At 43.9% G+C, this 13,801-nt stretch overlaps 2 non-coding genes across 2 annotated transcripts; both read right to left on the bottom strand.

Moving 5' to 3' along the window:
• Window positions 1-319: 319 nt before the first annotated feature.
• Window positions 320-392, bottom strand: trnar-ucg (transfer RNA arginine (anticodon UCG)). The gene has a single exon. It is a non-coding gene; the product is annotated as a tRNA-Arg (tRNA).
• Window positions 393-2,520: 2,128 nt separating this feature from the next.
• On the bottom strand, window positions 2,521-2,602 carry trnas-aga (transfer RNA serine (anticodon AGA)). The gene has a single exon. It is a non-coding gene; the product is annotated as a tRNA-Ser (tRNA).
• Window positions 2,603-13,801: the final 11,199 nt, after the last annotated feature.

Here is a 13,801-nt window from a genome sequence, read left to right as displayed (position 1 = left end):
TGTGTTCTAATGTTCCCAGTGCAAATGTCAATGACTTTATCCTGTGTTCTTAAATGGCACAATAATGGGGCAGATGTGTGACCTTTGCACAGCGACTTGTAACTCTTTTGAGGAACTTATGCTCATTTTCACCCACAAAGGGAGACACACAGAAAGATACCCCCAAAGCGACAGAGGTCTCCGTTGTGGTGAGCTGGAATTTGACAATGGAAAATAGGACAAATGCAAGTTTCAAATGTGGAAGCACAGAAGCGACGTCCCGGCAGGACATCACAGGGGAGCGTCAACGTGGGGCACGGTTAAAGCCAGACATTCCCCTCGAGCCAGGTAGGACTCGAACCTACAGTCTTCTGATCCGAAGTCAGACGCGTTATCCATTACGCCACTGGCCCAACAGACACGCTCAGGGCTGGCAGAATGTCGATATGTAATGCCATGGACTTTCACGGAATCAGAATTAAAAAGGTGAACAAGCAGCGAAGAAAGTCACCAACACTGCTTCACTTCGAAGTTTCCAATTTGTGAAGCAGTGCCTTTCACTGGCAAAGGAGAAACATTTGTCCTCAGCTGCCTGCTTCAGGGTCGCCTCCTTCTCTGCTGGAAGTTTCCATCGTTTTATTCGCAGTCCCGACGCGATTTCATGATCCACTCCAGTGAAAACGTGTCATGGTGTCGTCTAAGCAAGACCCTGCCGAAACTCTGCGAGAGACATCTGGTCATTTCGAGCTCAGGATGTGGAATTAGACGAGCTGCGTGACACCTTTTATTGGCGCCGCCACTTCACTGCAAATTAGCGGCTCAAAACGAGCCGTTGTTAGCATCAGCTTGATTTGTACCTTCCTGTCGTGCATTTGCTGAACAACATCAGATAGATCCCGTCCGGCCCAGCTGACTTATCTATTTTCAAACTCTGCAGTATTTCTAATATCTCTTCCATGTGAACCTCAATCTCTTCTAGTCTAGACGCAAGTATCTCTCTATCTTCCTCTTAAAACATTTTCATTATCTATAGCGAACTCTGTCGAAAAATATTTATTTAGTGCTTCCTCTATCTCCACTGACTCCACATACGACTTCCCACTATTATTCTTGATTGTCCCAAATTTAACTCTCGTCATTCTTTTAGTGCTCACATCCCTATGGAAAGCCTTAGGGTTAACCCTGATCCTATCTGCCAACAACTTCTCATGTCTCCTCCTGGTTCTTCTCAGCTCTCTTTTTAGGTCTTTCCTGATATTGTTGGAACCCTCGAGCGCTCGAACTGAGTTTTCACGTTTTCTCCTAACATAAGACTTCTTGTTCTTCTTGACCAGGGTTTCCTCTTCCTTAGTAAAGCACGGCTCACGCGTTCTATATCTTACTCCCTCCCTGACAGGTACATACTTATCTAGGACACACAGGAGCTTTTCCTTGAATAAGCTCCACATTTTTAATGTGCTCACCCCCTACAGTTTCCTACCCCACTCTACGATTCCTAAATCTTACCTCATTGCATCGTGATTTCCCTTCCACCAGCTGAAACTCTTGCTCCGTGGAGTACACCTATCCCTTTCCATCACGAAAGTAAACCTGAGAGAATTGTGATCGCTGTCTCCACAGTGCTCACCTACTTCCAAATCTAAAACCTGGCCAGGCTCGTTACCCAGTACTAAATCGAAAGTGGCTTCTTCCCTTGAAGGCATGTCTACATACTGTGTCAGGAAGCCCTCCCGCACACAGTGGACAAAAACTGACCCATCTATAGTACTCGTACTGTAGTGATCTCAGTCAATATTTGGATATTGTCTTGAGTGTTCCAGAGTTTTTCATTATCCCACAGTCCAGATGAAGTTTGTATTCCTCGCGTACGGGAGCGAGAATTCTTTCAATGTCTCAGATCAGTTCCTGTCTCGAGAAGATCAGAGTCAATGTCCCTTCCTCTACTCGGACTGACAATTTACACTTCTTCAATCTCCTATGATTCCATTTCCCAAAGGGTTTCTCAAGATTTCCAAAGCTGGAGCCTAAATTATATGGTTTGCTTCCTAAACATTTTTCCAACTGCCAACTGACAATATTTTCACAGGAACTCTTCACAATCCTCTGGCTTGCACCATGTCCAGGGATGAGAAGTCCCGTTTGGTGGAGAGAGTTCCTAGGCTGGTGAGTTTCACTTTGGAACAAAGATGGTTAAGTGGCAATTTCCTGCGGTCGTTTGTAATGATGGTAGAGGTAGCGGTGGGGAATGAGCACTCTGACGAGCAGGAGGAAGTGTTGCCAATGACCAGAGTCAGAGAACAGAGGACAAGGGATGAAAGGAATCTAATGAAAAGCAGCACTTCTGCTCAGGGCGTTCAATAACAACTGCAGAAACCCGATGTGTCGAGCAGTGTATCTGGAAAGAGAAACAGAGATAATGTTTTAAATGTGGAGCATTTCTGATGAAGAACTCGAGTTTCTCAAGTCTAATCAAATTACAGGCCTGGTTTGCAAAACAGGCTTTCTGAACTTTGAATAGTTCCAGCAGGAAAGCGTTCATAACGTAGTCAGCAGGATTCGAACCGACGTGGGGAAACCCCAATGGATTTCTAATCCATCGCCTTAACCACTTGGCCATGACGACAGAAAGCAGCGACCCCTGAGCATTGACCAAATCAGCCGTGATCTCATTGAAAGCTGCCGCTGACTTGAGTTACATGTTTCCATCTCCATTCATACCTTTGCTGTCATTTGTAAGGTGCGAGACAACAATGTAAAAGAAGAAAAGCACAAAGTTAGGACAAGATATTTGCAGCCAAATTGAGTCAAAATTATTCATTGAAAGGAGCTATTGATCTGAGTATTCTTGGATCTGAAACAAACAAAGGTTAATGACATATTCATTTCTTTTTCTGGCGAAGGAACTGGTCTTGCCAGATGCTCACAATGACAGAGATTTTTCCCAATTAAAGAAGGCAAATAAGTCCCATCTCACGCTGACACCATCGTGAGCGCTGCTGTTTCACAATGCCACGGAGTCAGGGTCAATTCCCGCCTCAATCAACTGAATGTGTGGAGTTTGCACAATCTCCCTGTGCCTGCGTGTGCTTGCTCTGCTTTTCTCCCACAGTCCAAAAATATACCGGTTTGTTGAAATGGCCGTGCTAAATTGACGTGGTTAAAGGAGAGGAATGCATTTGGGCTCGGGCGGGTCGGTGTGGAGTTGCTGGGCTGAAGGACCTGTTTGCACATTGTAAGTATTCTAATCTACAGTAATCAATGACCAAGGTATGGCGCACGTTGTTCGGTGGGGCATGTATGAGTTTTCGATTGTTTTTCTTCAAAGTTTCTTTCCAATTCAAACAGGAGAGGAAGAAGGGAAATGAATGTCTCCCATAATTCTTGCCTTCTTTTATCATTCACAGGCGGTATTTTTTCCTGTACGTTTTTTGTTACACTGTGGTTACTGTTAGTGTTCTTGTAAGCTGCACCGGCTGGTTTCCTCTTTCCTCAATGTTCCTCATCTCTACCCAAACCCACTTTCCATCCTTATCTCCTGTATCAAAGTGATCTCTAACCATTGCATAATTGCGACGGAAAGTGAGCTTTTCACACGCCTGTGTATATTTTTTCCCAATATTAATTGATCGTTTACTGTGTTGCAATTGCGCACGAGAAGAGGAAAACAAAATCGAGGCCGGTGGTCCTGGATTTCAAACGCACGTAATTGCAGCTCAAACGCAGATTACTGCACACAATGCGATCACGGAAGCATGCACCGAACCGTCAGGAAGCACACAATAAGTACAATGCTGTCTGTCATGTCAGGAACAGGACTAGAAACACAACAGAAATACGTCTCTTGGGTACTATTTTGGACGTATTTCTCAATGAGCTATCGTGTTTTACATATGTTCCATCGGGAGTTACCTCACACAAGGAAGTAACCAGTGCTGCAGACGGTCATATCATCCGAGTTCCAAGTGCCGGAGTCAGAGACACTCAGATCCCTGTGTGTACCTACAAGGAACAGCTGTGCATGGGGTTTACAGGGTAACTGAACTGCCTGAACGCAGCCCGATGGTCGTCTGTCTGCTTCTCCTCTATCGTTTTATGTGCAGTCCCTGCGCGCAATCCTGTTAACTACGTTTGTCTGGCACAAGTCGGGCATTGGTCACTTGTCTCTGAGAGAGGCTGTTGGTTTATGTGTTGTCATAATTCCGAGTGTAAGGAGGAATCTGGCTGTCAGTTCCTAGAAACTTACTATAATAAATGGAAGCGTGCTTTTTAACTTGCCGCGTGGCATATACTCGTTGCAAAGTTCGTGCACTGCGAATCACGTTGCGGGACTATCCAATTTTGGCAAAGAATTTGTGTGGCAGTCATGAGTTGCCACGACCAGCTATCCCGAGTAGCAATACAGACAAATGGCAAGAACAACAAATTCGATTAGAGCAGCACAAGGTTAATGGGTCAGTGCAAACAGAAGGCAGCCAGAAGATTTCTGGGTGTAGGGCAATCACCCAAGGAACCTTTTCATATGAAAGTCTGTGCATCAGTAGAACCTGGGACCAAAGTAATCTACATTGGTTATTCATATTGCAGACAACTTGCTTTGTTCCTCGTTTACTCTGAAAGTGAATAGACATAGTTATTTCACCGTTATTTCGAAAGAAGATCCTGCATTGAATCTGTTCACCGTTTTTTGATGCTGTGGCAAAAAGGTGGGCAATCGCGATGTGAAACGTTGCTATACTTTCATTTCCTTCATTACTGTCCTGGTGAGGGAGAAAGGTGATTGGCTCTCTCGATCAGATGGGGGCACCGGCGCATTGATGGCCGAATTTAATCACGGATATAATTGGAAATGTTCACTTTTAATGGTTCGTTGTTGTGTTTTGTTTTATGATACTTGAGCACTTTCTGGGACTTGGCAATACACTAAATCTCCAGTAGGTTTGGAATTGCATTGCTGTTATTTGTGCGAGCAGTTCATGTCAGAGACGACTCACAGTGCCTCACAGACAGCACTTAAGCTTCGGTGTGTCTGATCATGGTCCTGCCTTTTCAGTTTTGATTCTGTTCCACGTTAAGAGCTTTCAGTTTTTGGATTCGCTGGAGAGCAATGTGGGTAATGCGATACGTGAGGTATTTTTCTTCATCCAATATCTTTGATGGCGAACTTGGGAAAGTGTCAAGAAGGATGGTCTTTGGCAGCAAATATCCGGAAAACCATCTCTGGATCGGTTGGGCTCATCCATCCTCCAAACAAAATAACCAAACTCGCTGGCTGAGTAACAAACAACATGCGTTTTTTTTTTGCAAATGGTGTATTCAAACTGTTGCCGGTGGCTGGAGCATCTCAGACTTGTCCAGAATGGAAACAAATCCCGCGATCCAACTTGCCCTTGCTGAATAGATAACCGAAATTAATCCATACATTTCTGCCAATATTTGTGCCTTATCTCTCCGAGGTCTTCCTGTCTATACACCCATTCAGATGCCTTTGAAATGTTGTGAGTGCACCAGACTCTGCCACTAAATGTGGCAAGTCATTCTACACACACAAAAGTTCTGTGTGAAAAACATGTGTCCGTCACATCCCTTTTCAATTTTTCCTCTCTCACGTTAAACATTTGCCATGTAGATTTGAACTCGCGTGTCTTGTGAAGAAGTGCTCCCTGACTATTTACTCTGTCTGTCTTCCTCATGATTTTATAAGCTTCTGTGAGGTCAAACATAAGCACTGAAGCTCCTGGGAATCTGACGAAGCCTATTCAGTTTCGTTCTCATGTCCAAGCAGTGCAAACCTTGCAAATCCTTGTAAAGGTTTTCTAAACATACACTTGCAAGAAGTTTGTCCAGCTGCAGCACTTGTTTGACCGCGTGGCCACTCTGGAGCTGCGGGTGGACTCACTGTGGAGTGTCAGAAATTCTGGAGAGTTATATTGCCTCCCAGGTGCTCAGGCCAGGGATGTCGCCCATCAGCTGAAGAGCATTCGAAAAGGAGATCGTGAACAGCCAGTTGACTTGGTGCATACAGGCACCAACAAAAAAAAACGAGATGAGGACCTGCAGGGAGAATTCAGGGAGCTAGGAGAGAAATTAAAGAGGAGGACCTCAAAGGTAGCAATGTCGGAATTACTGCCTGTGCCATGTGACTGCCAGCGGAGAAATGAATAAAAAAAAACGGCACGGTGAACACGTGAGTTGAGGAATGGTGCTGCAGGGCGGGTTTCAGATTTGTTGGATTTTGTGATCAGTTCTGGGGAATGTGGAACTATAAGATAATTGATCTACATCTGAACCAGATGGGAACGTATGTCCTTTCGGGAGTTTTTGCTACTGCTGTTGGGGAGGTTTTATACTAATGTGGCAGGGGGCTGGGAACCACAAGATTAAACAAGTCGGCAGTGAGGTGGAAACTGGAAACGCTAAGAATCTGGAAGATAGCATTAATAATGGGAAGAGTAGGCAGAGAGCAGATGAATGCAAAAGAACTGGTGGACTGAAATGCATCTACTTTAATGCATGGATATAGACAGATGAATTTAGGGCTGAGGTTGGTGCCTGGAATATGAGGTTATTGCGATCACAGAGATTTAGTTGATGGAAGGGCATGGTTGGCAACCAAATGTTCTAGGATATAGACGCTTCAGACGGGACAGGGAGGGAAGTAAAAGGGGAAGGAGTTGCATTCCTGGTCAGGGATGATCTCATGGCTGTGCGAAAGGAGGACACCATATAGGGCTTGGGTCGTGAGACACTATGGATGGAGCAGTGAAATAAGAAGGGTGAGGTTAGATTTTTGGGGCTGTATTACAGAGAGCGTGAGGTGTAAGAAAAATAGTTAAATAGACCATGGAAAGACGTAGAAGCAATAATTTAATGTTGATTGGAGATTTCCGTTTTCCCAACATTGACAAGGATACTCTTAGTGTCAGAGGTCTGGATGGGATACCATTTGTAAGAAGCCTCCAGGTGAGTTTTCTGGAGAGGTATATCAATAGTCAGACGAGGGAATAGGCCATATTGGAACTGATATTGGGGAATAAGCCGGGGCTGGTGATAGCAGTTGCCGTGGGTGATTTCTTTGGGAAGTGTCCAATATTCTGTAAGTTTTAGAATACTCATTGACAAAGATGAGAGTGGTCCTAAGGAAAGAGTACGAAACTGGGCCAAAGCTAACAATATCAAAATTATGCAGGAGGTCGGAAATGTGGATTGGGCACAGCTATTTGTAGGAAAGTCCACAGTTCATATGTGTCAGGCTTTCAAAGATAGGTTAAATATAGTGCAGGATAGGCATGTCCCGTTGAAGGCAAAGGATTTGAGAACTGTTGATGACAGGACAATTGTACGACTCGCCAAGAGGAAAAGGGAAGCACACATATCGCCTCGGCAGCTCACAACATAATGGTCCCTGTAGGAACATGAGAAGAGTAGGACAAGTCTTAACCGAGGAATCAAGGGTGTTGAAAGGGGTCATGAAACAACTCAACGCTAGCACAATTAAGGAGAATCCTAAAGCCATTATTCATATATAAGATGCAAGCAGGTAACCAGAGAAAGGATTGGTACACAAAAGGAAAATTAAGGAAGGCTGCATGTCAAATCTGAGAGAGTGGGTATGATTCTGAATGATTATTTTGCATCAGTGTTCACTGAGGAGAGGGACATGATGAATGTTGAGTCTAGAGGAAGACATTTGATTAATCTGGATCATGTTGACATAAGTAGGGAAGCTGTATTGGGCAGGCTAGGAGTAATTAATGTGGACAAATCGCCAGGAACAGATGGGATCTATTCCTGGTTCCTGAGTGATGTGAGAGAGGAAATAGCTGGGGCCCTGACAAATATCTTCGTGGCATCCTTCAGCACAGGTGAGGTTCTGGCCGACTGGAACGTTGCTCATATTGTCCCCTGTAAAAGAAGGATAGTAGGGATATTCCGGATAACTACAGAACAATGGGCCTAACATCAGTGTTGGGAAAGTTGCTGGAGAAGGTACTGAGTGATAGGATCTATTCATATTTAGAAAATAATGTGCATATCAGTGAGAGGCATTGAGTTTTTCGGGGAAGTGCCTAAGTTGATAGATGAAGGAAAGGCTGTTGATGTCATATACATGCACTGCAGTAAGGAGTTAGATAAGGTTCCCCATGGTAACCAAATACAGAACGTAAAGTAACATGGTGTGCAGCGTGTTCTAGACAGGTGGATAAAGAATTAGTTGAGCAATAGGAGACAGAGTGGCAGTTGAATGGAGTTTCTGGAAATGGAGAAAGATGACCAGTTGTGCTCCACAGGGGTCAGTGTTGTGGTCACTGCTGTTTGTGATATACTTAAATGATCTGGAAGAGAGCACTGTTGCAATAATCAGAAAGTTTGCAGATGACTCGAAGATTTCTGGACTAGCAGAAATTATAAGTGACTATTAAAGAATACAGGAGGATATAGATATACTGGAAAGTTGGGCAGAAAAGTGGCAGCTGGGGTTCAAAACAGGCGAATGTGAGGTGACGCATTTCGGTCAGTCTAATTCTAGATGGGGTTATACAATGAACGGAAGAGCTTTGGGGGAAAAAAAGTTGATGGATAGAGAGATCTGTGAGTGCAGGTCCATTATACACTGAAGTTTGCTGCACAGGTGGATAGAGTGGTCAAGCAGGCATAGAATATGCTTGGCTTCATGGATGGGGTATTGAATAAAATGGCTAACATTTCATGTTAAAACTGAACAATACATTGGTCTGACCACACTTAGAATACTGTGTAAATTTGTGGTCGCCACATTACCAAAAGGATGTGGACGCTTTGGAGAGGGCGTGTAAAAGGTTTCAGCGGATGTTGCCTCATATGGATGGTGCAATCTAGGAAGAGAGGTTGAGTAGGTTATGTTTGTTTTCATTAGAAAAAAGGAAAGTTTGAGGGAGACCTTTTTGAGGTTTACATAATCATGAAGGGTACAGACAGGGTAGTTACAGAAAAGTTTTATTTCCCAGGTTGAAGGATTAAATACCGACAGGTCACGCTTTCAAGGTGAGACGTGAAAAGTTTAAGAGGGATACACGCGGCAACTACTTGACACAGCAGGTGGTGGGTGTCTGGAGCGCGTTCCCAGCAGAGACGGGAGAGGTAATCACGGTAGATATATTTAAGAGGCGTCTGGACAGATGCTTGAGTAGGTGGGGAGCAGAGGGATACAGATGCTTAGGAATTCGGTGACAGGTTTAAACAGTAGATTTGGATCGGCTCAGGCTTGAATGGATGAAGGGCCTGTTCCTTGTCTGTACATTTTATTTGGTATTTCTTCTTAAATTACGCCAATTTCATTACAAAATTTGCGAGGTCTAAGTGTCTGAAGTGAATCCATGCTGAAACACTAGTCATAACAAATCTGAGTGCTGGCTTTTATATGATAGCGTGGTCGAGCGGTCTAATGTGTTGGATTTTCAGCTTCAGTTTCTATCGAATGGTGTCTTCAAATACCAGCATCGTCAGTGAGCAACTATGTGAGAGAACTGCGCATGTGTGGATGCCTTTTAATTTGAGTGTTTGCAGTTCCTCAGTGTGCTTACCCTCTCAGTGATAAAATCAGCGACCGTCTCTGAAAACAACGCAAGTTCCTGCTGTCGGACAGATCCTCACATCCCGTCGGTAACTTTGCTTTTGGATATCTGCGTTGCCAGTTTCTGTATCTCAAATGGTCAGTGCATTTGGCTGAAATGATGGTGGTTCGAGCCCACCCAGGGAATAAGCCTCAAATATTTCGGCATAAGCATTTACCCCGACCATGTATTGATATTATAACCGGGAAAACTCATCCATGATTCACCCCAATCCGCAGGGAGTGAGACGTTTACACGCAGCAGAATACGACATCACTTTCTCCAAGCTCCCGATGCCAACAGAAAGCGGCCACTGCAGCTTCAATCAGCGACTTTCTGCCAAGCCATGGGAAACAACTCGTGTAAACTCCTTCCTTAGTAACAGCTCTTTCCGTGTGAAAGGAGCAAAACTTTCACTTTAAATTGGAAAGGGCTTCAGGACATTGGAATGTTGCTCCACTTCTTCGAACGTGTTATAAATAAAACTCCTGACTTGAAAATAAGAAGTGGTAAAGGTTTTAGGTAGAAAGAACAAATAAAGTGTTCATTCAGACGAATGTGTCTCGTCAGCAGATGGGAAATGCCCCAAACTGTAAAGGGAAATGATTGGTTTCCTTAGGTAATTGACCGACTGATTTACTGTCTGCCAGAGAGATTGGAATTCACATCAGCGACAGAAAGTTGAGGGTAAAAATATGAAGATATTAAGGTTGAAACTTAAATCCCGGGACAAGTGGGGAATAGATTGTAATGCTTTGAAGGAATAACTGAAGTGAAAGGTGTGAATGATATTTTTGTGATTCGGAGGAATGAACTGGATCCTAACAAATTGCTGATGAATGATGCTCACAATGTCATAGCAAACTAATCCACAGCGCACGTGCTTGGTTAGTTCAGTTGGTGCAGTGTGAGATGCTTAATCTGAGGGTGGTGGGTGCAAGCCTCACAATGGGCGCTTTCGCTGCTTAATACAATTCCGGCTCTTCGTTCCACGTGCAGTATTGTTGCTGCTTTCATTGACACATCTGTCCACCTGCTTTTGATCACATGTCGGTTTCTGAGTGAACACTGTTTCCATTTTACTGGTGGCGCCAGAGACAACTTTATCAGTGCAGCCGAAAATACAATGAATGATGTCCGTTTGAAAACGTGAGGTTCCAAACCAACCATGCACCACCCAAAGTGTTCAAAGGCACGGAAAGCGAATGGCCACTTGCGAGGGGTCTGACTGAGACGGATCAATGTCACATGGGTCTGAACCAATTTTCAGTGATTCAGATTGTTCTGATGGAAACCGAAGGGTACTCTCCCTCAACGTTTTGCAATTGTTCTTCTTGTGTTTAACGTAATGAACAGTATATTGTCAGGAACGAGAATGGAGGTGCGGCAGGATCGTGAGGTTTCAGTGTGGGACATAGACACAGTATGTCAAATATACCCAGAGCACGGGAGAGCTGTTTGGTCCAGGATCACTGCCATCTTCTGTTTCAGAATCAACAAATGAAATTACTGGAAAATCTCAGCAGCTCTGGTAGCATCTTGGAAATATAAATTGATTTAAGACTTCAGGACTAGTGGCACTTCTTTTCCATGTCCATCTTCACCTGTTTTTGCACACTCTTCCTTTTTATTGAATGTCTCCTGACTTCCAACTTTATATTCAGCTTCTCTTTTATTACTTCCTCTACAACAATTTTCCCAGTCTCCAGTTTTGAATCAGGACTGTTCAATCTTTCACATTGCCCAGGACTTCGAACCAACAAATAACTGTTTCTATTCCCTTAGATAGCAGATGGCCAGAGACTGGAAGGCAGCATTGTTCCGAAAACTCATTCATGATTCACCCCGAATACAAAGGGAGTAAGACGGTTACACGCAGCAGAATATGACACCATGTTCTCCAATCCCCCGATGCCAATTCAAAGCGGCCACTGCAGCTTCAATCAGGGCTTCCTGCCAAACCCTGGGACATAGCTCGTGGAAACTCCTTTCTCATTAACTGCTCTTCCCGTGGGAAAGGAACAAAGCTTCCATTTTAAATTGGAAACGGCTTCAGGAGATTGGAAGGTTGTTCCTGTTCTTGGAACGTGTTATAAACAAAACTCCTGTCTTGAAAATAAGAAGTGGTAAACGTTTTAGGCATGAAGAACAAAGAAAATGTTGATTGTGAGGACTCTGTCTCGTCAGAAGATGGGAAATTCCCAACACTGTAAACGGAAATGATTGGGTTTCCTAAGGTAACTTTCTGACTGATTTACTGTTCGCCAGAGTGACTGGAAATCACTTCGTATGAAAATATTCGGGTTGAATCTTAAATGCCAGGACAAGTGCTAAATAGATTGTAATCTTTTGAAGAAATAACAAAAGTGAAAGATGTAAATTATATTCTTTGTGATTGGGAGGAATGAGCTGGATCTTTGCAAATTGCTGTGCCAGGTGAATTGTGCTCAGAATGAAATAGCAAACTAATTCGTCGTGTGCCAAGCCTGCATATCTCAGTTCGATGAAATGTGAGGTGTTTTATCAGAGAGTCGTGCGTCCAAGCCCCATAATCGTCGTTTTCACTGTTTAATAGAGTTCCAGCTCTTCGTTCCACATGCAGAATTGCAAACCAACGCTAATGGAGCATTCCTGTTGCTTTCATTGACACATATGTCCCCCTGCTTTGATCACATGCCGGTTTCTGAGTGAAAAATGTCTGCACTTTACTGGAACCGCCAGAGACAACTTTGTCAGTGCAGCTGAAAATGCTATGAATGATGTCCATTTCAAAACGTGAGATTCCACTACATCCGAGCACTCTCCAAAGTATTCAAAGACACAGAACGCGAATGGCCATTTGTTAGTGGTCTGACAGAGACGCTTAATGTCTCATGGGTCCTGAACAACAATTAACTGATTCAGAATGTGCTGATTGAACGCAACGGAGTTCTCCCTGAACGTTTTGCAATTGTTCTTGTGTGTGCTCGTGTAAGTTTATGTAATGAACAGTTTATTGCCAGTAACGAGGGTGGGGGTGGGGAAGGATTCTGAGGTTTCAGTGTGGGACAAACGTGATCTGATCGAACGGGTAAGTCAAATATTCCTAGAACATTGGAGAGCTGATTGGTCCAGGATCACTCCCATCTTCTGTTTCAGAATCAACAAATGAAATTGCTGGAAATTCTCAGCAGGTCAGGTCGCATCTTGAAAATGAAAACCGAATGAGATTTCGGGACTGGTGACACTTCTTTTTCCATCTCCATGTCCCTCTGCCTTTCTACAAACTTCCTTTTTATTGAACTTGCCCTGACTTCAAACTTTATATTCAGCTTCACATTTATTGCTTCCTCTCCAAACATTTTCCCAGTCTCTAAAATTTCCTTAGATACCAGATGGCCAGAGATTGGAAGACATAGGAGGAGGGTTAGCGCTTTCAGAATATCTAGCCTGCTCCGGCATTCGATTTGGCTAATATCGTTCTTAACTCCATTCTCCAGTCCTCTCCCTGAACACTTAATCCCCAGTCTTAGGATCCAGTCTTTTTCCCAGAGCGGGTCCTAATCCGTCCCAAAACCCTCCACATGTGTTGGCAGCTGTTACACCATATCTACGTGTTATCAATCTCAGTTTCAATGATTCTCGGCAAACACGAACTGTTCTGAGCAGCTCGATCGGGTCTCTGGCCCCACTGTGATCCTGCGGGGGAGCAGTAATCATCTTCATCTCCTACGGAAAGGATCGGCGCTTCAAAAAAACCGACAGAAAGAAAGATAGGCTTGTGAGTCAAGATATGTGGAGGTAATTGCTTTCTGACCTGGTCAGTAAACCTTACTCTATATATTCCCGCACATTCCAGCTGCTGTGGTGAAAGGGAATGCAAGTCCAATTAATTGCCATCGACACTTTTTTTCGATATGTATTCTTCCTTGTTCTGAATATGCAGCGATGTTTCCAGCACTGATGGTCACCATTTCTAAGAGTGCATGCCGCGAGCCCTGATCTTTTCTGGAGAGTAGCAGTAGCAGTTTGTGCGAAAGTGGCCCAGTACTAAGCTTAGAAGAAACATTGTTGTTCCCTCTTTACGGATGACAGTCTTTCATATCATGATCGATGGGGCTTTGTTGCATACTCATCAGCAAGCCTTGTTTTGAATTTACTCGCCCAATACTACTGTAGCGGTGGAAAGAATATAATTCCGAATACCTGCTGCGTGAATTTCATTTTCAAATTTCTATTTGCAGTGGTCCTTC

This window comes from Chiloscyllium punctatum, chromosome 29, assembly GCF_047496795.1.
Source record: "Chiloscyllium punctatum isolate Juve2018m chromosome 29, sChiPun1.3, whole genome shotgun sequence".
Taxonomy (NCBI): Eukaryota; Metazoa; Chordata; class Chondrichthyes; order Orectolobiformes; family Hemiscylliidae; genus Chiloscyllium; species Chiloscyllium punctatum.
The sequence above is the reverse complement of the archived record's forward strand: the minus strand, read 5'-3'. Positions and strand labels throughout refer to the sequence as shown.